The sequence below is a fragment of the Rhinopithecus roxellana genome, chromosome 14, assembly GCF_007565055.1.
Source record: "Rhinopithecus roxellana isolate Shanxi Qingling chromosome 14, ASM756505v1, whole genome shotgun sequence".
In the NCBI taxonomy this organism is placed as follows: Eukaryota; Metazoa; Chordata; class Mammalia; order Primates; family Cercopithecidae; genus Rhinopithecus; species Rhinopithecus roxellana.
Window position 1 is genome coordinate 3,108,552 of NC_044562.1, and position 23,171 is coordinate 3,131,722.

A 23,171-nucleotide genomic window follows, 5' to 3' on the forward strand; every position below is an offset into this window, starting at 1 on the left:
TAGAATTTTTATTTTTAGTATTGTACTGTTTGATCTTAAAAGAGTTCTGCGGACCTTTTCCATTAAGTTTGCTAAATGTTTAGGCACACACTTAATATTTAGCTTCGGAATTGTTGTCTAATGATTTTTCCAGAAAAGCACTAAATCTGATCAGAAAACTTATTATCCACTGAGAGGCCAAGACAGGAGGACTGCTTAAAGCCAGGAGTTGGAGACTGGCTTCCACAACATAGCAAGATGTCTCTTAGAAAAAAAAAAAAAAAAAATAGCCAGACATGGTGGCACACACCTTTAGTCCCACCTACTTGGGAGACTAAGGTGGGAGAATCACTCGAGCCCAGGAACTCAAGACGACAGTGATCTATGATCGCACCACTGCAGTCCAGCCTGGTGACAGAGCTAGACCCTGCCTCTAAACAAACCAACCAACAAACAAACACCTGATGAGTTTTAAATCGGTTTCCTGTTTTTCTATGCTATATTAAATCTCATGTTGTCATTTCCTCTGATTTGAAAACTATATGGATTCAGAGACAACTACTCATATCATATTGTTTGGAAAACATTTGAGGTGATAAAACTCTAAATATATTAAGAATTTCGCTCATCATTTACAAATAGTTTTCCACAACTTTCTTCTCCACAGTGAATCAATACATTTTATTGCTTCAAGGTTATTTGTTAAGTGGAGAACACCAAAGGGTGCATATAGAACCAAAATTCTAATTTTTAGCTTTGAGTTCCAAAACAAACTTCTGAAACTTAGAGCAGAGACAATTCTCTTTAAGAGCCAAGACTTCTAATTTGCAATAGACATGTTTGATCTCAAATCACGTGTTACATATAGCCCAGCATAAAGTTTATGCCATAAACAGCACATATAAAAGACAACTGAAGAAACAGTGGATCTAACCCATAAATTAAACCAAATTTGCTCCTGCTGAGAAAGGAAGGAGAAGCCTCAGAAAGGGATGAGATTCATACCTGATTTAGGTTCCTAATATTTAGCCAGGCTGTACTCCATACTGCTAGATAAATTATAAGGGATGAGACTGGGACGGTTGAGAAGTCAGTGGGAACTCCACATATGTTTGAGAAGACCTGAGGATGGAAACGGCCTGAGCCATGTTCCCTCAGCCCTAAGACGCAGTCCAAAGGTTCGTAGATCATTTCTTCAGGCCCCAAATGGGTGCCATAGTCTTGGTGTAGGAATGTTAGGAGAATGGACCTGTGTGTGATAGCACTTCCATTTAAAACCCAGGTTCATATCATATCCCCCAGAGACCCAAGAGACTATTTTGAAATTCCTGCTCCCCCAGGGATGGGTATAGAAGTGACTGGCAGACCCCAAGTCCCCAATGGAGCTTTGGGATGGTTGGGACAAACAGCATGAGGCCATTTCAGTTTCACATGCATCTCGGAAGATGCACAGTTAATGAGAGCAGTTGACCAAAAGGTTACAGGCACATCTCAATGTACTCCAGGAAATGACTATGGGTCCGATGACTCTCCCATACCTATGCCTGAGTGTTCTGTATATCATCCACCTTTGCAACCTTAAGTGTCATTCTGTGGAGGAAAGGAAAGGAACTCTGAACCAACAGAACTTAAACTCCGAATTTACTGAGAAGAACAACGAAATTCACTAAGCTTACCTAGAAGTTACAAGACCAAATTTCCTGCAAGAAACAGATGTGGGTTCATGATAGAATTAAATTCAGATAGACAAAAAAAAAGAACATAAAATTATTTGCTCATTTAAGTCCATGACCTAATAACATTTATATATGCAACTTTTCTTTAAAATTATCAAATTTCTAGAAATTAAAAATAGAGCTACTATAAGACCTAGCAATTCCTCCTCTGGACATATACCCAAAGGAAATGAAATCAGCACCTTGTAAAGATATCTGCCCTCCCTTGTTCACTGTAGAATATTCAAAATTGCGAAGATATGGAATCAACCTAAGTGTCCATCAATAGATGACTGGAAAAGAAAATATTATGGACACACACACATACACAGAGAGAGAGAGAGAGAGAGAGACAGAGAGAGAGAAAGAGAGAGAGCCAAAGAGAGAGAGAAGTATTATTTAGCCCTAAAAAAGAATAAGGTCTTGCCATTTACCACAACACAGATGAACCTGGAGTACATTATGCTAAGTAAAATAAGCCGGAGCCAGGTGTGGTGGTACACACCTGTAGTCTCAGCTATGTAGGAAGCTGAGGTGGGAGGATCACTTGAGCCTGGGAGTTTAAGGCTGCAGTGTGCTGTGATAGCCCCTGTGAATAGCCATCACCCTCCAGCCTGGACAACATAGTGAGACTTTGTCTCTAAAAAATTAATAACAAAAAAAAGAAAGAAAGAAAAAAGCCAGACATGGAAGAATTGCATGATCTCACTTATGTATGAAATCTAAAAAAAATTCAAATATACAGAGATAGAGAACAGAAGAGTGGTTACCAAAGACAGGTGTGAGGGAAGAAAATGCAGACAGATAGGTCAGAGGACACAAAGTAGCAGATACGCAGGATAAACAAGTCTAGAGCTCCAATGTACAGCATGAGGACTATAGGTAGTAAAATTGTACTACATTTGGGATTCATGCAAAATGAGTAGATTTTCACTGTTCTTGCTAGAAAAAAATGGGTAACTGTGTGAAGGTGGATATCTTAATCTGCTTCACTACAGTGACCATTTTACTGCTTCTATGTATCCCATATATCATGTTATAGACCTTAAATATATACAGTAAAAAATAAAATTATGAAAAATATTATGGGAAAGACACATGGGCGTTTCTACTCCATAGTCCTTTCTTTTCTTTCTTTCTTTTTTTTTTTTTTTGAGATGGAGTCATGCTCTGTTGCCCAGGCTGGAGTGCAGTGGCACGATCTTGGCTCATTGCAAACTCCACTTCCTGGATTCAATCCATTCTCCTGCCTCAGCCCCCGAATAGCTGGGATTACAGGCATGCACCACTAGGCCCAGCTAATTTTTTGTATTTTTAGTAGAGATGGAGCTTTGTCATATTGGCCAGGCTGCTCTCGAACTCCGGACCTCAGGTGATCCACCCATCTCGGCCTCCCAAAGTGCTGGGATTACAGGCATGAGTCATCGTGCCCAGTCCAGAGCCCCTTCTGAGATAGAGCTGCTTTCTTCTGTTCTCCTTTTTCGAAGGAAACATTTTATATTTTGGAGAACCTCCAACTTGGGGAGACCCTCTGATATGGCGATAACCAGTGAATCAGCAGTTTGGATATTTCCTCCCAGAGCCATTAGGATTCTAGATACTACTTACAGCTTCAGTGATTTGGGTTCTGAGGACTTCTGTGGATTCTCGGAACACAGCGTGAACAAAGCAATATGTTCTTGTGGCTTCAGGCTACAGCAAACTTTACCTTGCTTTCCAACCTTTTCTATTCAGAGTGGTCTTTGTAAACCAATAATCTGAAGTTTCTTTATCATTCTCTACCCAGAAATATTACATGTTGGTGCAAAAGTAATTACAGTTTGTCATTACTTTCCATGGCAAAAACCACAATTACTTTTTCACCAGCCTAAATAGTTTCAGTTTTTTCTCTTTGGTAATCATAACAAAAATACTTGGGAAATAATGTACTATTCAAATATACAAGGTTTGTATATTTCTACTATTTTATGCTATATATATTTATACTATTGCAAATATACAACTTTGTATATTTCTGCTTTCCTGAAAAATTTATTGACATATGACTGAGCCTTTCTTCTTATTATTTTTTCATCAAGTTCTCGCTTCTATTATAGACACACATGTGACCTGTTGACAAAGAGGACCAGACTATTTTCTTTCTGGTTCCTCTAGGTCACTGGAAACTCTTATGAGCAGGGCCTTGTTCTGTTTCTCTTTGCATGCCTAGGTCCTAACATGCAACCTGGCATATGGGAGCTCTACAGATACTTCTTAAAGTATGTTTAAGCAAACTTTAGACACAACCAAGTAGGTCATTTTCCCTTTCTACCCTTTAAAGCAGTGTTAGACAGTGCCTGGGGGAAGGACTGATCTCTCTATCTGTGACTGCAGTCTCATCATAGTATTAATGAATTTGTTAGTATCAGACATGAATCATCTATTACACTTGTCAAATACCCCACAACTCCACTACAGGGTAGATCTTTCAGTTCTCCAACATGGGGAAAACATATCCCTAGAGTCTGGATGACCTACTTATCAGGAAGCCCCACTCTTAGCTTAAGCTAGGGCAAGATATTTTGTGTTGGTTTTTATTTAGAGAAAACACGATTTGTGTTAGCCTTGAGGTGATTTGACTATGATGCATTGGATCAGATGGCACCTGAGCAATGAAAATAATACTAATGACCCCTTTAGTGGAGGGGGTTAGATACTGGTGATGGCAGATTAACTTTCCTCCAGGTGAAATCTAATGAGATATGATTTCATCACCCTAGGTGCTTAAGTTAGTAGTACCTAGTTTAACTAGAATTTAGGAAACATTCTTGTTCCTCCCAAGATAGTACTGTATGCTTGGGAGGAAAAATGAATATTGCCTTTATTTTTATTTTTGAGACAGAGTCTTGCTCTGTCACTCAGGCTGGGGTGCAGTGGTGCCATCTTGTCTCACTGCAACCTCCACCTCCCGGGTTAAAGCGATTCTCCTGCCTCAGCCTCCCAAGTAGTGGCACACACCACCACACCCAGCTAACTCTTGTATTGTTAGTAGAGACAGGTTTTCACCCTGTTGGTCAGGCTGGTCTCAAACACCTGACCTCAAGTGATCCACCCATCTTGACCTCCCAAATTGCTGGAAATACAGGTGTGAGCCACCTTTCCATGCTGCCTTTATTTTTTATTTCCTCCAGCAGCTTCAACACATTTAGAACTATCCATGTTGAGAGGTGACAAGGAAGATTTTACTGGACCTGAGACTTGAATCTCAATCCCACAACTTCCTACCAGTAGAGAGCTGGGCACCAGTTTTTTAATCTATAACTTCATAGGGTTATGGTTAAAGTGTGAAGTTTCTAGCACAGTGCCTGTCAAGGTAAGCTTATTGTAAACATTAGTTAGATTCCCTCCCCACTTGAATATATCTGGTATTGATCTTAAACCTTACAGATGAAAATTAATGCATGGGGAAGGAAATGTAGAAGCTTATCATCTAATGATTTTGTTAGATTTTGATGAATTAGTCAAAATGATAGGCATATTAAGTAATTTGTCTTCTGGAAGTCTAAAGTAAATGAAGGTGATGTTTGTTCATGAAAGATCTTAATCAAGTAATAGGAGAATGTCTTATGTCTTTGATTAGAAGTCAGAAGACTTATTCTCTAGTTCTGCCTCTGCCTAAAACACAATATGTCAAACACAGCATTCATGTTTTTTTTTTTTTTTTTTTTTTTTTTTTACATTTATTTATCAGCTCAACTCTTTCTGTTAGGTAGTTTTAGACATCTGAATTGGACACCATTAGGTTATTTCCCTCTTCTCTTTCAGTCTTATGAGTCATTAATGGCCTTGTTATCTACTCCTTCCTTTATATTCCACATTTAGACCCTAACCTAACCCATATCATCTGGTTTACAGAAAAAAATAAAATAATCAAATTTCTGTAGACAAGCAAAATTAATGACAAAATTTTGAAGTGTGAATACCAAAGTCTTGTAAAGAAGTGGTTTTTAGTTTGTTTGTTTTCAGATAGAGTCTCTGTCATCCAGGCTGGAGTGCAGTGACACGATCTCAGCTCACTGCAACCTCCACCTCCTGGGTTCAAACAATTATCTGCCTCAGCCTCCTGAATAGCTGGGATTACAGGCACCTGCCACCACACCTGGCTATTGTATTTATTTATTTTGTATTTTTTATATTTTTTGTATTTTTAGTAGAGACGGGGTTTCACCATCTTGGCCAGGCTGACCTTAAACTCCTGACCTCAGGTGATTCCCCTGCCTGGGATTAAAGGCATGAACCACGGCGCCCGGCCATAAAGAAGTGTTTTTGTATTAAATATAAGAATCAGGATTGGAGAGCTATCTTAAGTTAATTTGAACAGATAACTGAGCTATATTAATGAGTTAAATTGTGTAGAAAAACAAAATCATCTTAGAAAGTAATAGCTTATTTAATGTACTAATGTTTGTATGATGTATATTGAAAACCCATTCTTTCCACAAGCATGAATGGCCCTGTGATGAGTACTGAGGGGAACTTATTATGTCTCCCCCATTAAGGCTGGTAAGATAATGTTTGCATAAAAAGGAGGAGATAAGGAAGGAGTTCTAGCCTAAATGAATCAGATCCATTCACCATAGTTTAGAACCATAAGGGCCATTGACTATTATTTTAATTTTTGTCTTTTGAAAAGAAGAAAATTTACCAAAGAAAATTATTTCTCCTATAGTTACATATCAAAGATGATATATGAAACTTTATGCACATAATGCTTTCTGTGGAAACTGATTCAAAATGTAGCCCTTGGTATTTTCTTTTTTAAAAATCTGATGCAAACAGTGGCTGTGAGACAGAGCAATGAAAAAAAATTCAACATGTATTTCCCATTTAGTTTCAATGGGATCAAAACAAAAATCAGGAGCAATATTTCAGTATTTCAATTTTTTTTCTTATTTTGCAAACTTTTCTTTCATTTTTTGTGCATTCACTAATGAACTGGGTAGTTGACACTTCTGTTTGTGGAGTGATATTAAAAATTCAAGAGTATGAGTTATGATGATTGCTGGGTATATCTGACAGAAACATCAAAGACCTAGTGTTCAAACACAGTATCACAGGAGGAAATAATAACTTGTGCTTGAAAATACTGATGACATTTTCATAACCCAAATATGAAAGAAACAAGGGATTACACGAAGAGTAAAATGTGTTTTTAGAAAAAAAGAACTCAGAACTGATTCCATAACTGTGGTCAAGGCATCGGGGTTTTATTAATGTTTTATTTATTGAAGTTACAAAAGTGCTTTATATCTGAAAAAGTGTAAGTACAATATGATTGTTTACAAAGAAAGAATTTCCAAGTTGCCTATCTCATTATTTCATGCTAATCTCTCTCTTTTGCATTTATTCACTTAAGAAATCATATATTTCCACCAGCTTCGTACAAAGGACACAAAGAGATCATCTGGACTTTGAATCAGATCCACTGAAGATTCTAATTGTTTGCCATTCATTGTCTTTCCCCATCCCCATTTTCTGTGGATCTATTACCCCTGTATGGAAGCTATGAAATCCCACAGAACACTTAAGAATGGCCTGGCAAATCAAATTATTGGCTCCTGTCCCAATAAAAAATCCTGTTCAAAAGGAATCGTTGAGCAAAGCTTCTACAGAGGTAGCTGCTAAGGAAAAATGGATAGAAACTAAGACATGTTTGCTGGGAAATGGGCATAGTCGTTTCCTGTATTCTCACTTAATTTTTACAGTACCACTTTGAGGTAAATATTCTTTCTACCGTTTTCGATTTGAGAAAAGTAAGGCTTAAAGTGGTTAGTGACTCATCCAAAGGGGCACAGCTAGTTAGGCCAATGTCCTGCTCAATAAATAATCAGGAACACTGACCATAAGCAAGAAGCTGTGATCAAGATGGCATAACCAGAACAAAGTTGAAGGAGGGAGTAAAACTGCGTATCTTAACAAGACAGCAGGAAAGCAGAAGCTGAGATGCTCAGTCCCTGGAAACTGAATGGAAGAGCAGAAGTGAAAAGTAGGGCTGAGTAAAGTAAAATGGTTTAATAACTCTACAGTAGATACTTGTTACTAGGGGCTCTATATCTATTGTTTACACTCCTGATTAAATTATCCTTCTTTTTGGAGGCCTTATTAGAGTTTTCTTATGTTTCACATATTAATAATCCAAAAATGGTTAATGAGACACTTTGCTAGAAGCCAGAGATAGAGATAGCATAAGGCAAAACAAGCACTGTGTCTGCCCACCATCCCTGCCCAATTGTTTAAAGTCTATTGGGCGTGAGGATAGCTGGGGTAGGGGGCAGTTAAGTATATTCAATGAAATTGTGGTGGGCAGACTCTTAAAGTGCCCTCCTAGTGTTCATGCCTTTGTCCAACTCACTCCCTCTTGCCTAGATAGGATCTGCGACTCCACACCAAGAAGTAAGAATCCAGGGGACAAAGTGAGATAGAAAGAATGAAGAGAAGGAAAATAGAGTCAAAGCTAGGTGTCTGATATTTTAATTGTCAGTACTTAAGGAAGACAAAGTGCTGACATATCCCATCATGAGTGAGGCATTAAGTGGATTGAAACACTGAAGGATATGAAACCAGAGACTCAAGATGTTTCAGTTTCATCGACATGAATATTGAAGTAATTACAAGGAGAGAAGAGGGTGAATGCTGATTATACAAATTGGGTCATTCTTGTCATACTCACCTAAATCAAAGTCTAAAGGCCAGAGGAAAAAAGCACCCAGGGCACACAGCAGTGCTCCATGAGTTGACTTCTCCACAAACCCAGCTGCTGAAACTACCTGCTGTAACCCTAAGACCAGTTTCACTTAGTATCTGCTGAAATAACTACTATAACTCTAAGACTAGTTTTACCTACCACTATCACTCCCTAATCAGAGTTTTCCAGCTCCCAAAATCTTTTCTAGTGCCAAAGAGATTTCTTTCAAAAGGATATGTAGCATTTCTTTAAAATAAATACCCCGACATTTTCTTTGTTCTTTAGACATACTGATGACTGCCTGATCTGTGTGCATGCACCAAACTGCAATTCTGTGATTCACAAATAAAATGTTAAATTTAGAGATTTGTCTCTGTATTCTATTTTGACCTGAATAAGAGTAAGAGAAATAGAATAAAGAAAATAGTAGCTCTTTATAGAGGTTATTTATATTATAATTATCTAACAATGAGTAGGAAATGGAGTCAGAGTACTCCGGATGTGGAAAATAATATAATTTTCTGCAAAACGTAGCATAAAGATTAATATCTCGATGTAACAGTGATATCATTGAATTCAGTGGTCATAGCAATTACTTAAATAAAATATTCATCAAAACAATTCAACCAGTCATAAATACAGACTCACATAGTTTTCTGCTATGTAGCAACAGAAAAGGAGGGGAGGGAATATTTCATATCATATGTGCTATAAAGTCCTGGGGCCATTGGTAGCTAATTATTTTTATTTCAGACTGTCACTAATTTTTCATATGATATTTTTCTTCCTTTATGTCTTTATTCGGATATACAGTATTAATAATAACCTTGTTATTTTAATAATTGGTTGTTCTGATCTTCAATCTTAATGAAATTCTAAATGTTATCTCCTCTGGAAAAAAATTGCAACTTCGTAAGATGAATGCTCTACATGTCCATTTGATAAAAAGAAATTTAATCATTTAAATGGATTACTATAACAAGAAGATGAGATTTTTATCTTGTTAAAATTTATTTTTACCCATACCCCTTGTGAAATAAAGACATGCTACTCTCTTCTATGATATATGACATTTTTCAGGCTATTCTGAATATTTTCATGAGGAACAACATCAATGATGCTGTATTTTTAATGTAAGAGCCCATACTGATATATGGTTAGCTAGATTAAAGTTTTGAAAAGCATTACTAATTTAAATAAAATAAGAAAAGAAAAAAATAATTATATTTAGTAAAACAACATGTTAGAGAGCCTGTCTCCTATATTATCTTCCAATTGATAGCTCACAACTTGAAACTAGGTGATTGATGACTCCTCAAACACTCAGCAAAGGTCTTATAAAAATAATCAAACAAGTTTAACTTAAAGCATGTGTGTTTTTCCCTCCACTTAGGTTCTTTTAGGTGTTTTAATAATATTGAGACCAACAAAAACAAATGTTAATTGAGATTTTATTATAAGCCAGACACCATTCAAAGCAATCACTTAATTTTCAAAATAATCCTATGAATTATACTATCATTATCCACATTATAATACAAAGGAGGAAATGAGGCCTCTAAAATTATTGACAAATAGTCTAAGATCCCACAGTTGTTAATTGTTAAAGTCCAAATGTAGATATAGATCATAATGACCCAGAATATTCACAGAAAATGCAAAACCATAGGGAGCAGGTTTTTAAAAATGAACCAGTGATTTTATAAAAGCAATGTTCTCCAGATTACTTCCGGGTTTTGGGCTGGCAAAATGCTAGGCTAGGATAGACTAGAACAGGCTAAGATGGCAGAGCTGCTATTCTATTTTTTCCTTTTTTTTTTTTTTTTTTTTTTTTTTTTTTTTTTTTGGGACAGTCTCACTCAGTTGCCAGGCTGGAATGCAGTGACGTGATCTCTGCTCACTGCAACCTCAGCCTCCTGGGTTCAAGTGATTCTCGTGCCTCAGCCTCCTGAGTAGCTGGGATTACAGGCATGCACCACTACACCCAGCTAACTTTTTTGTATTTTTAGTAGAGTTGGGGTTTCACCGTGTTGGCCAAGATGGTCTCAATCTCCTGACCTCGTGATCTGCCCTCCTCAACCTCCCAAAGTGCTGGGATTACAGGCGTGAGCCACTGCGCCTGGTCACAGCAGTTATTCTTTTTAGTATGTACAATTTCTACTCCTTCAAACAAATGTTCTTTTGACCTTCTCTCTTCTTTTAGAATCTCTATAAGCAGTTGCCTTTCTTCAAAATGCATGGTTCTAGACACTTGATTTAGCGAACTTAAATAAGCATATCACTCATCTGTTACAAGTTCAAGTCTTTACAAACAGAAATAAGGGCTGTTTAAAACCTTTTAAAAAGCAAATAAATGATTATTTCTAAAAAAAACATTCAAACATGAAATACATTGCACAGAACCTAGGAGGTAGTTAAATTCATTTTAAGACACATAACTTGGAACATAGGAAAGGTAAAATCCAGACACAAAAGAAATGCAATCTTAATGAAATCTTGGATTCTTGAAAAGCAAATATTCAAAAGCTAATGAAGTAAAATCAAAAACCACTGAATTAGTTTATAAGTAGCTATTATCACAATGGGCTCATAAATCATTCCTTAAAACTAAATGTGAACAATAACAATTAAAATACAATCTCCTTGTACTTGGACTAGAAATTCAAATGTTTTCTCATCAAAAACTAAAAAAATCAAAAAGGGAGTTAATTTACTAAGAATAGATTATATTAACAGAATTTGAGAGAAGGTGTTGGAAGAGATCCAATAAATAATAAAAGCAGAGATCTTAATATGCTCTGTGTTCTTGGATCTTAATATGCTCTGTGTTCTTAATATGCTCTGTGTTCTTAATATGCTCTGTGTTCATAAATTCCCAAAAAGGAGTTTCAAATAAATGTTATCAAATGGAAAGCATCACTTATCATAAAGGCATCTTTGAAGCATGATACTCAGATTCAGTAAGAGAAAGCCACTGGGGATCTAGTGAATATGATTTTGGATGTGAGGAATTAGGAAATGAAATATCCAAACTCTCCTTGATCTCTTCAGCAAGTCTTTAATAGCAAAATGCTCAATATGAATTCATAAATATGTTGTTCATTAACTTATCCTTTAACCCCCTTACCTCTCACCTCAACCTCCCCAAAACTAAACAACAACAAAAATCTGTTTCTTAGTTTATGTTAAAGAACAATTTCCCCTTTGGCACAAAAGCAAAAATATAATGAAATTAGTTCACAATCTTTCTTAAGAACATACATTTTCATAGAAGGCTGTTGTCATAAGTTTATTTAATTTGGCAACTTATTACCATACATTTAATAATTTAAGTTTGTGTTCAGGAAAGCGAACATTCTTTTTCCTCTTCTCCCTCTTCCTAAAGGCTATAACTTAAAACGAAATACAATTGTCCTACTGTTTTCTTGGCTTAAAAAAAAAAAAATGTGCTGATCAGACAAATTGTCATAGCATTGTAAAAACATGGAACATGCTGGATACAGCATGATTGTTTATTCTAAAAATAAACAAAGTCTGTAATAGCAACTTGAGATAAATTAGAATGTCTGTCATCCTAGCATCCTCTATAACCTAATCTAAAGTATATTACTTGTTTTCCTCATTTAATAATCAGGGTTCATAGAATCAAAAGTTCCACTAAGCTTGTTTTGTTTAGAGAACAATTGGAGATTTATTCATTTAAATAACTTTGATATAGGCTTAATTTTCATAGTAAAAACTTTAGCAACTGAAGTTTAAGAAATATACACATAGTCCTCTTTCATACTTGAGAAAAGGAAAAAGATAAGAATGTTACAGCAAATTTGTTATCAAGTTGTCTGAACTGACTGTACTTTATTGCATGCATTTATTACAGAAAGGATGGGAAAGGAGGGTCACTGAAGTTATTGATATAGCCAGTGATGCACAGATTTCCATCAAGCTGGTTTTAGTTTCTCAGCTATCACTGCCGGCAGTTCACTCAATTCTGATGCTTCATTTTTATCACTTGAGAATGACAGCATTCAAAAACTGGAAGAGAATCTTCCAGAGATCACTGGGGTTTATTTATTTTTTCCACAGGCAAACCAAGACTTAGAGAGGTGAAGAGACCTGAATTTGTAATCTTGTTACACATGAACAATCAGTGGCTCCCGTTTGTCTTTAAAATAATACCAAAATTTCTTAGTTGGAGCATAAGGATCTTAATGTTCTGGCCCCTGACTGGCATGTGTGGAAAATCACCCTGCCCAGCAAGGCTACCCAGAGTTACTGCCTGTTCCCTTTCAGTCTGACTGAAAGGGGATTTCTCCAGTTAGCTTACATTTCATCTTTGTAAGGTTCTCCCAACATCTCTCTTCTTTCACTGCCCACACTGAATGGTAAGCTCAGGACAATGGGGGCTCATTCATGCCCATATACCCAATGCTTTGAATACAGCCCTGTCTATAGTAAATGCTCAAGAAATAGACCAGCGTGGGTAACACAATGAGACTCCGTCTCTACAAAATAAAATTTTCAAACTTTGAAAATGTCATAATTCTTTCATAATGTTCAATATACTTTTTCTTATGAATAGGTATAGACTTTCTGCTTTTCCTTTTGATTGTTCCAAGCTCTATTCATCTATCATCAGTCAAAATGTTTCTTCTGGCCTCCACTAACAATCTTTTTTAGCCAATCCAATCTAATTTGGATGGCCTACTACAAAAAGTATGAGCTTGACCATACTACTATTCTGTCTTCAAGGAAGTAAGGTCAGTTTGATAGGATTTGGCCATGATTGCATGGGTTCGTAAGTACCCTAGTCAAGATCTTCAGCCATATTTCCACAGTAGGGCATTAATGTTGCTAGACTACCATGTGTAGTGAGAAGAAAGGCTTAGGAAACAGAGACATATCTGGTACAATGCGAGCAGATATTCAAGTTCAGGAATAAGAGTAGTTCAGGCACATATAGAGAACACAGAACTAGTGTCTATAAAATAGCGATCAGACAAAACAGTAGATATGCATCGAAACAAGTGGGCAAAACAACTCAAAACAAAAAACAATGAGAGAAGGAGCAAAAAGAGTCTAAATATAGGCAGTTGGTAATCAGCACAGTGGTAGGAAAAACAAAAGTATGGCTAAGTGACAAAAGCAGATTCAAAGGTACTAATGACAAAGAAAAGGTGTTGAAAACTGAGAAAGTAGATTGCTTCAGCTCATAAACTGTACATTCACCCCTTGATGCCAGCAACTGGTCCCCAGGCATGCCCATTAGAAGGCTTGGCATGGCATGACATTAAGCAGGTATAATACTGCTAACATACTCTTAGTGTAAAAAGATCTCTATCAATTCCTAGTTTTCTAAAATATTCATCTAATCCCAATTGTTCTGCTTTGTTCGAAGTTAGCTGATTTAATGGTATTCTAAACAGTAGTTTTAGGATGTATCATAAAATTCAGTTCCATTCTTTTTCTTCTCATTTGTCCACCCATTTGTAAATATTAGTGCTTCACTTGGTTCTGTTACATATTCAACTACCTCTTCAAATCTTACTCTGTAAGAGGCTTGTTCTAATATGTCCAATAAGCTAACAGTATGATAAGATAGTCATAAAAAAGCACTTCCAGAAATGATACATTTTAGTTAATAAAAATTGTTTTCTGAAGTTTCAGAGTAGGTTGTTCTTACAAGGGCTAAGTCAATACTTTTTGGCATGAGACTATTATTAACAAAAAGGCCTTTGAACATTTTCTGAATATACTTTTCTGAAATATCTTATGATTTTGAAATATTGGCAAAATAATCCCTTGAGTTAATACCGATGCTCCAAGCCCAAGAACAGAAAGTTTTCTAGATTTAGGACTTTAGAAAGAACTACTTGAATTTTGTTCATCAATGTTGATTAAAAATTCATGAAGGATTTTAAAGTTGTCTGTAGCTAGTTTTCATGGATATATTTGGTCTTCATAGAAGCATATGGAAATGCATATTTAATTTGACAGTATTTTGCAAATCATACCCGCTTCAGAATAATTTGCAAAGTAGAAATGCTTCCATATGCTAGAAGATGGTTTGTCTATTATGCTGAGAGTAAAGAAAGAATCGTATATTCAGCAACAAAAATTTAAAAAATACTTTCTTGGGCACTGTAGATTATGAAAGTAAAGAAAGATTAACAGGACAATGTCCCAGGACTCAAAGAATTTAGAATTAAGGTTTCAATCTATAATAAACTTATTAAGCAACCATATCAGACATGCTAAAATGAATTTTCATAGGGATCATTGGGCCCTTAACAAACACAGTGTCACATGGTTATTTTCTGCCTAAATTGCCATGGCTTGTGCCAAATCTTCTTAAATCCTGACCAAAGCTGATTGGAGCAGGGATTGATATGGGAGCCAAAGCAAGCTATCTATAGATGAGTTGTTCATGAGGACAATAGATGCTATCTCTGGACAAAAGAATTCCCACCCAATCAAATTCTCTCCTCTTGAAGAGCAAAACAGGTGAACATAGAGAATATGGATCACGTGGTTCAGAAGTTTGTTGTGAGTAATATATTCCAAGTATTCTTGTGTAGACTGTGAAGTTAGCCTGCCCCACTGTTGGAAGTACCAGGACCTGGTACTTAGTCTGTGTTGCCGAGGCAGCTCGCAATGCAGCTTCACACAGCATGGATTATTACAACAAACTTCCACCCTGCCTGCTTGGAAATCATAAAAAACCAGATGGATACATGTTCTAAACAAGAACACATGAAAATGTAACAATAGCTCTTCACAGTTAATAGTAAGAAAAAAAATAAAGCCCCTGCAGATTTCAAAGGTTACTTTAGGGATAAAACTTGAAGTAATTAAAACAAGAGCTGAAGCTCTTTGACAAGTTTTACTTTTTATGCCTGAAAGGTTCATTGACCCTATATATCTTCAGAGACACTGGACTGCAGTTCTAGAGCAGAAAATAAATGTTTGGGTTTCAAAGGACTTCAGTGTTCTCAAATTAATGACTATTTCATCATTATCTGAGAGTAGTGATTTACAAGCAAGAATAGCTTTAATGTATGTTTTTCTACTGATAATTACTATTTTGGCTTTCTTTAAGATCTGGGATTACTTTATCTCTGGAGTTAAAAAATACGGATTATTTACTGAATTTATTTTTAACTGTGCTTGTGCCTCAATGCATGTAAGTTATTTTTATGATCACAGCTTAAATTCGCTACACAAGAAAATTATCTGGAGAATTTCACACAGTAAAAATTGTCAAGCCAGGAAGATTTTTTTTTTAAATCCTTTAAAAATTATTGATCTAAAATGGTTTCTAAACGAAAATAGGTTTAGGTTGTATGTCATGATTCCACAGATGAGTTTTCTTCAAGTGGTGTGTCTACTTCTGGGTCCCTTACAGTTACCATTTGGGGACTAAGACTGATGACAGGTGTAACCCACTTCATGAATGTGTTCCCAGAGCGAAGGGACAGCTTAAAGCAATCACGATTTTACCACTGTTTATAATGGCTAAAATATTGTCGAAAGATAAAGAACAATTTTATGATAATGAGGCAGGCTTTAAAATGTTAAGTCAATAACTCCAATTCCATAAAAATTCTAGTGAGGAGAATAAAAAGGAAAAGATCACTTGGCATATTCCTTTAAGAAATGCCATTTAAGTAATTCTTTCTTCTTTTTTATATCCCCTTAAATTTATGGAACTTATGAGGTGAATCTCTCTCACAGGCAACAATTTTAGTTTTCAATGTAACAGAGTAAATCTATTCACTTAGTTAGTATCACATTCCATTTTACAGAAGATTCCTATCCGTAAGTTTCCCCACCTCCTTGCTCAAGTTCTTCCCAAGCAGCTCTGAGTCAGTCTGCTATACCTCCGCTGCCCCTATGGCAAAAGCAGTCTGAGAATTCACCCAGTAATTAATCAGAGGCTGCCTTATGGCACATATTCTAAGCTTGGGTTTCCTGTGACTTAAATCACTTATTTAACTAGTTAAAAGATACCTCTCCAAACAAATTATAACATTTTAAAATCACAGGCAATAGCCTATATTTATTTTCACCTATGAAAGCTTTTTGTACAAAAATATTGGTTGGTTATGTTTGTTCATGTCTCCTTAATAAACTGAGGATCATTCTCTTTACATGAGAAAGTGAAGATTATCTTAGAAAGGTACCTATGTGAGATAAAATGCAAGTTTTATCATATTTAGTTTCCCAGATAGAAAGATGTGTGTGTGTGTGTGTGTGTGTATACACACACATACAGACATATCCAAAGTCCTTATTATCTGATGACAAATGAAAATATGAAAAAAACACTTAAATAAATAAATTTTAAAGTCAATGGCAGAAGGTTTGACAGAGGTGCTATCTTAAAATGTAGAGCTTAAAATTTAATATGTGATTTGAAAAAATATACATTAAAATTATAATATTCTAATAAGAATAAGGATAAGTCATGTTGATTTTTTAGTATATTTCTTGACAAAATGATATGGTAGCAAAATATCATCCCTTTTATAGTATACTTAACTTTCTCAGCATGTCCTTAAAGATAACTTTTACAAAGATTTGTGAGGCATTCATCATTTCTCTTGAATGCTTGATATTCCAGTTATTTCCTTTTGAAGTACATTATCAAATGTCCTCCACTTCACCTGTTAACTGCTCTGACCTAGTCTCATTGGCCGTGATTTTGTGATTTAGGAGTTTTCCAAATTCACTTGCATCATGACATCCTGAATCTCCCTTGAAAAATCTTACTTTACAATCATTTTCATTATGTTTTCACTGTATTGTCTGATATTTATGACATTATATAATCAGCAAGAGAATAAGACTTTGTAGAGTAATTCATAGAAATAGATGCTACTACTACTTGGAGAATGATGTTCAGGTAAGGACTAATTTTACAAGTGGGAAGTTTATTAGTGAATATTTTCCTTATATCTCTGGGGACTGAGATCATTTTTGAATAATGACAAACTCTTACAATTTGCAATCAGATGAAAATAAGGGCTAAAAAGTATGCAAGTGGTAAAGCAGGAAATGAAAGTTTGTTTCTTCAACACTAGTTGTGCATTGTTGAAATAATTGTGGACGAGATACTTTTGGGCAAGAGGATTAAGGACTGAGGTTTTGAGAGAATCAATGAAAAGGTGAAAAAGTAAATCTTTTAAAATACAGAAGAGCTCTCACATCCATGGGAGCAGAAGCAAAAGAAAATGGTACCACATAAGCTTAGAGATGTGGGAGGCAAATACTAAAGACAAAGGAGATAGCCAATTACATATGGCTGAGAGGCCAAGAAGTTGTAGCTGAAAAGTCATCCATTTAACACTGGCTAAATACATGCTAAATAAGCAGAACAGGTGCCTCAGAAGGCCGAGGTCATATTTCAACTGCAGATTCTAAAAAACTCACTGAGAAATCTATTGGTACTAGTCTATCTCATTTGAAAGCATCAGAAGTGTTGTGAAGTCACACATCTTGCTACTGCGACCTATACGTCCTGTTGTCGCAAACTTTGCACAAGAAGGCCTTATTCTGGTACTAGATAGGGACTTGATAAGTAGTAATTCAGAAGGGATCATTAGGAAACTAAAACAGGATTTAAAATATAGATAAGTTTCAGGCTACGGCATTCTCAACCATTGCCTGGAAAAGCATATGGAATTGAAATATATAAGTCAGTATTCCCCAGAACAAATGTGCAAAAGATGATCTCTTCATACAATGCTGATTGCACAGTTGGGACAAGCATGGTATAAAGTTATAATTCTTTAAGTCTTTTTGCTGACATTTCTGGATGTTTATTTTTATTCTTTCTGGGACTTTCCTGGGAATTGTTTGATGCATATTCTTTTTCTAATGTTGTTGCCAAATAATAACAACTTGTATTCCTTAACCACGCACTGAAGTCAGCCAGCCTTTTCAGCTGGTTGTTTTTCACCAGCAAATTACTCGTTACAATAAAGGAGATGATTCAAGCCCTTAATAAAGCCTTTAAAATGTCATCACTGTTTAAAACTTTCAATCAAATACCTCTAGCTGATTACGGAAATGTGTTGGCATAATTTAACATTCAAGCATTTTTATCAAAATTGTCAGTCGGCCCCATTCTTGCCCATTCAAAAAAGCTCAGAAGAAAAGTATTTTAGGAGAATCTAATACAATGGGTGCGTGTGGAGGTTTGCTACCCCAGCATGAAAAGTGAGGAACAGCAGGTTTTCAGAATGTATGATTTCACCGGCTAACATAAAATAGTAAATGATAGATGGAATCTTCATACCTCATATTATCCACTCCTGTTTTCATAGTAGACTCTCTATTAACAAAAAAAGAGGGAGGTGGTATCTTAAATCTCAATGTATGGGCTCTTACAGAAGAATCCCTTTAAAGAATTCACAAATCTTTGAATCCCCTAAAGTTAAAAGACTAAATGGTCCTCTAAAGTGTGCCATGAGGGTTAACATTTGTAACTTTTTTAAAAATTCAAAATTTACAATGTTATTTAAGCAAGTTTTTTAGCGAAATATTTCAGATTGTCAAATTTGTACAATTAAGAGTAGTTCCCTTCATATTTCAGAGCAATAATTAACTGTTAGACTGAATTAAAGTCTGCCTTGAAGTGGGGCAAAAACATCCAAGAAGCCATTTATTCATGACTCAGTCCTAATTTATTGCACAGACAAAGTTCAGAATATGACATTGCAATGAGCAAAGGTAATAATGAACTGGGAAAAGGTTAAATTCTAGGTGAGAATAACAGCTTGAATTATGATGCTTAATGCAGTGGATTGACTCTGGCCTCTAATTTACTCATTCTCTTTGTGAGCAAAGGGCTCTTGGAATAGCCTTAGGTCATAGGTTTTGAACAATGTCCAAAATGCATATTTAAACAAAGAGGGAAGTGAAATCTTTTGGTACAGATGCAATTTGCTGTTTGCTAATGGAAACGTCACATAAAGGACTATTTCAAAATTGTATACCAAATATTAGACTTCTAGAATGCAATGTTATATATCCGGGGATACACTCTCTATACGAGGCAGGTCACCCATGCTTATAATTCCTTTCTTAGCTCAGCCTTTATGAACTGTTAAGCTTTCTGTTTAACCAAGCACCAAGAATGCCCCCTCAGCCTTCCTTCCAATTTTCATCATATTCTACCTCTTTATTGAAGGCTTAAACTGCGCAATTATTGCACTATCAATATATAGTCAAACTGTCAAAAAGAAGAACACATAATTCAAACATATATACTTTAAAATACTTGTTAAAGAGTGAACGAGTGGACCAGGAGAAGAAATGTTATTTGGATATTATTTATTTGAAATAACATGTTTAGCCACTAGATGTCACCCTTTTTAAGCAACAAAGACTACTTCACAAAGCGTGACATCAAGAGCAGTTACATTCGTTCCACTGTATTTGATGTTCTCCATATGGTTCTCGGCTACATACTGAATACTTTGACAGTGAAAAACTGTTGGTCTCTCTAAACCTCTAAGAGAACAGAAAAGTAAGATGACAGAAGGCTTATTAAACATAGTTAAACTGGCTAATCTTGGAGCGCTAACAACTGAAATATAATTATTAATGGGCAAATAGAGTCAGTAGTCATACTGACTCTAAAGTTTACTCAAAGTTTAAATTGGATTTGACCTTGGAACTATAAATATTATTCACAAGAAAACTGCCTCTCCCCATCTTCACAATATTTTATGTATGGAACACTGTTGTAACATCTGAACAATTACCCTTATTTGAGCAGCGTGATACTGTAGGCTTTTGGGTCTTTTCTTTGTTTATCACTCTTCTCACAGGTGGTATTTGATTTTCAGATGAATAAAAAAGTAAAACACACGAAGGGACACAAAGTTAAGTTTCAGCAAAACATTTCTTTTCTTATCAGGGACAATGAGGTGATGATTGGAAAATAACTTGTCCTTGACTTGTCCAAATCTGCTGCATTCCATTCCCAATTAAAGAGCTCCGATCTCCTAATACAAATTAAGTACAATATAAGATACTTGGTACGGAATAGACAGCCAGGGCTAGAAGCTGACAGCACTGAAATTAGTCACTGACATCACTTAAAAAGAAGCTTTAGGAGTGTGAGAAAACAATAAAGAGAAAAACAACCAAAGTTTTCCTTAAGGTGGCCTTTGTGAGTCAAGCCTAATTTAAGTCCCATAAATTTCCATAGCTAAATTGTTAAAAATGCAACAACAGCTAATAACATATAGTTTTCCAGAAAAGTTAAAAGCAAGGTTCTCATATACATACAAAATAAATAGCCACGAAAGATCTCATTCAACTCACAAAATAGTGGAGGAATCAGTAAGATGGTAGGAAGCCCAGAATTCTTTCTTATATCATATAAGAGAGATTACATTTCCAAGGAATGGAGATTATATTGTACAGTTCACTCATCAAAGGTCTGCTAAAATAAACTTGTTGATAGTTACAAACTAATGTCCTACAAAGTCACAAACCATAAACTTTGAGGTTATATTTTCTGCTTAAGAGAAATGATCTCCACTGGGCAAAAGTCTCCATGTTACCATACAAATTCACAGTGAGTCAACAAAGTACTTAGGGGTTAGTACTAAATAATTACCAAACAATACTTGGGCTAGGGTGTTACAGAATGCCACCCATCTTTTTCCTGTATATTTTAAATTTTGGATTTTTTTTCATATAACCCCACACCTATTGATCACATATAATGCTGTATTAGTCCACTCTCTCACTGCTACAAACAACTGCCTGAGACTAGGTGATTTATAAAGAAAAGAGGTTTAATTTGTTGACCGTTCTGCAGGCTGTACAGGACGCATGACTGGGAAGGCCTCAGGAAACTTACAATCATGGCGGAGGGCGGAGGGCGGAGGGCGGAGGGCGGAGGGCGGAGGGCGGAGGGCGGAGGGCGGAGGGCGGAGGGCGGAGGGCGGAGGGCGGAGGGCGGAGGGCGAAGCAGGCACATCTTTCATGGCCAGAGCAGGAGGCAGAGAGACAAGGAGAAGGTGCTACACACTTTTAAACAACCATATCTCATAAGAACTCACCATCATGAGAACAGCAAGGGGGAAGGCTTCATTGTCCCATCACCTCCCACCAGGCCCCTGCTCCAACATTGGTGATTACAATTCTACTTGAGATTTGGGTGGGGACACAAATCCAAACCATATTAAATGCTTAAATGGCTACACTTAGTATTTTACATACATCATCTCATTTTATTCTCACAATAACTGCTTATAGGTAGGAGCCAATACTACCTCAGCTCAGAGACCAGAACACTGAACAATCATAGAAGATTCTCCAGGTGACAGACCACCAAGAAACCAAGTTGAACTGTGAACCTGGTCTGCCTAGATGGTCTTTCTCCCGGGAGCATAGACTTAACATAGATTTAAACACTGTCTAGAAGATTTTGAAATTCCACAAAATGAGGCATATGTGAGCACAACACAACCCCTTTGCCCTTGTTCCTTGTCCATAGTGAGAGAAACCTCAGGTGCAAGACCTGTGCATGCTAGGAGGTCAAAGCTTAACTCTGAACACTGATATTCTCTAGAATGCTAGGAGGTCAAAGCTTAACTCTGAACACTGATATTCTCTAGAATTTGTGTATATTACTTCTTCCCCCCCACCACCCCTTCCACCTCAGCACTGGCTTACCCTTTGGGTTGATATAATACATCAGATCTTTTATTTCAATTTAAATAAACGGAGAGTGAGAAATGGCCAGGGTTATGAGTCATGATACAAAAGCAAGCAATATCTTATATACTGTCTATGTGGAAAACATAGTATTCTTATAATATTTGCTTTTCAATCTTCTCAGAGATGTTGGGACATGGAGGGAAATATAATGTAGTGATAATGATATTCAAGTAAGATGTCTGCTTGACTTAATATCTGTCTAAAGAAAATGTTGTCTTAAGTTTAAAACCTTAAAACCTTGAAAAAAATTTAGACACAACGAAAAAAACTATAGAAAATCATCTTAAATTCCTAGGATTTATATGCATAGAACTTCAGAAATGTGAGGTGCTCCAAACTCTATTACCAATTCAGCCTCAATTCTTGTAAAGATTATACCACTCAGCCAGTGGCTGAGAAAATTCAGAAAACTAATCAAACATTATTACATTATCTATTAGGAGTCTAGACAGTCTCCTCATCACACATACTCCAATACAACAACTATGAAAAGGGATTTTTTTTTCTTCCCAGCATATTATTTCTTTATCTCCATACCAGAAAAAAAGTAGAAGGAACACTTATGAGTTCCTTGGTCAAATAAAAATGTGTAAGTTTGCTGGTGTATTACATTTGCATTTATACTTGCTCTAAAATATGAAGAGTTCTATAAAACGGAAAAGTATTACTTTTTATGTAGTCAGTCTGTTGTTCAGTGTTCTGCGCTTCCTCGGGTTTCATGGATTATAAAGTCTTTTAGGACAGAAGATATACCCTACAAGCTATCATGTAACATTTATAGCTTTAAAGGTAGATGTAATTTTAATAATAACATGCCACATTTAAGGCTCTATTAGGCACAGCTCTGGTTGCCTTCGATTTATTCATCAACGTGAGGAATCTGAAATTTTCTAAAGTCTAATTTTTGAAAAAAAATATTCAAGTGGTCTCTTTGCATTAAACCATCTGCTCTACATGATTGCAGTGACTCGTTTTTAGCACTGAAGCTTCCCTTTTGATTAAATTTCTTGTTC

General features: G+C 36.0%; 1 protein-coding gene across 3 annotated transcripts in view; it reads right to left on the bottom strand.

Annotated features, from left to right (window-relative positions):
- Positions 1 to 23,171, bottom strand: part of KYNU (kynureninase) — a 162,503-nt gene that overhangs the window by 27,635 nt on the left and 111,697 nt on the right. The gene's annotated exons all lie outside the window — the stretch shown is intronic.